Source organism: Triticum urartu, chromosome 6 (genome assembly GCF_003073215.2).
Source record: "Triticum urartu cultivar G1812 chromosome 6, Tu2.1, whole genome shotgun sequence".
Lineage (NCBI taxonomy): Eukaryota > Viridiplantae > Streptophyta > Magnoliopsida > Poales > Poaceae > Triticum > Triticum urartu.
The window spans coordinates 457,366,427-457,368,502 of NC_053027.1; positions in this window are offsets into that span (position 1 = coordinate 457,366,427).

Consider the following 2,076-nt stretch of genomic DNA (forward strand, 5'->3'; position numbering starts at 1 on the left):
AGAAAGCTAATGATGATGATCATGAAACTTCGGATCAAGTTACTACCAAACCTCATAGGTCTACCAGAGTACGATCCGCACCAAAGTGGTATGGTAATCCTGTTCTGGAAGTCATGTTACTTGACCATAATGAACCTACGAACTATGAGGAAGCGATGATGATCCCAGATTCCGCAAAATGGCTTGAGGCCATGAAATCTGAGATGGGATCCATGTATGAGAACAAAGTGTGGACTTTGGTTGACTTGCCCGATGATCGGCAAGCCATAGAGAATAAATGGATCTTCAAGAGGAAGAGAGACACTAATAGTAGTGTTACTATCTACAAAACTCGAATTGTCGCAAAAGGTTTTTGACAAGTTCAAGATGTTGACTACGATGAGATTTTCTCACTCGTATCGATGCTTAAAGTTTGTCTGAATCATGTTAGCAATTGCCACATTTTATGAAATCTGGCAAATGGATGTCAAAACTACATTCGATAATGGATTTCTTAAAGAAGAGTTGTATATGATGCAACAAGAAGGTTTTGTCAATCCTAAAGGTGCTAACAAAGTGTGCAAGCTCCAGCGATCCATCTATGGACTGGTGCAAGCATCTTGGAGTTGGAATATACGCTTTGATGAGTTGATCAAATTATATAGTTTTATACAGACTTGCGGTGAAGCCTGTATTTACAAGAAAGTGAGTGGGAGCACTACAACCTTTCTGATAAGTATATGTGAATGACATATTGTTGATTGTAAATGATGTAGAATTTTTTAGAAAGCGTAAATGAGTATTTGAAAGGAGTTTTTCAAAATAAAGACCTCGGTGGAGGTACTTACATATTGGGCACCAAGATCTATAGAGATAGATCAAGACGCTTGATAAGTTTTTTCAATGAGTACATACCTTGATAAGATTCTGAAGGAGTTCAAAATAGGTCAGTCAAAGAAGGAGTTCTTGCCTGAGTTGTAAGGTGTGAAGTTGAGTAAAGACTCAAAACCCGACCATGACAGAAAATCGAAAGAGAATGAAAAGTCATTCCCTATGCCTTAGTCATAGGTTCTATAAAGTATGCTATGCTCTGTACCAGACCTATTGTGTACCTCACCATGAGTTTGGCAAGAGAGTACAATAGTGATTCAGGAGTGGATCACTGGACATTGGTCAAAATTATCTTTAGTGGAATAAGGAAATGTTTCTCGGTTATGGAGGTGACAAAGAGTTCGTCATAAAGAGTTACGTCGATGCAAGCTTTGACACCGATCTGGATGACTCTAAGTCTCGATCTAGATACATATTGAAAGTGGGAGAAATTAGGTAGAGTAGCTTCGTGCAGAGTATTGTAGACATAGAAATTTGCAAAATACATACAGATCTGAATGTTGCAGACCCGTAGACTAAAATTTCTCTCACAGGCAAAACATGATCATACCTTATTACTCTTGGGTGTTAATCACGTAGAGATGTGAACTAGATTATTGACTCTATTAAACCTTTTGAATGTTGGTCACATGGCGATGTGAACTATGGGTGTTAGTCACATAAAGATGTGAACTATTGGTGTTAAATCACATGGCGATGTGAACTAGAGACTCTAGTGCAAGTGGGAGACTAAAGGAAATATGCCCTAGAGGCAATAATAAAGTTGTTATTTATATTTCTTTATATCATGATAAATGTTTATTATTCATGCTAGAATTGTATTAACCGGAAACTTAGTACATGTGTGAATACATAGACAAACAAAGTGTCCCTAGTATGCCTCTACTTGACTAGCTCGTTAATCAAAGATGGTTAAGTTTCCTAGCCATGGACATGTGTTGTCATTTGATGAACGGGATCACGTCATTAGAGAATGATGTGATGGACTAGAACCATCTGTTAGCTTAGCACTATGATCGTTTAGTTTATTGCTATTGCTTTCTTCATGACTTATACATGTTCCTATGACTATGAGATTATGCAACTCCCGAATATTGGAGGAACACCTTGTGTGCTATCAAACATCATAACGTAATTGGGTGATTATAAATATGCTCTACAGGTGTCTCCAATGGTGTTTGTTGAGTTGACATAGATCGAGATTAG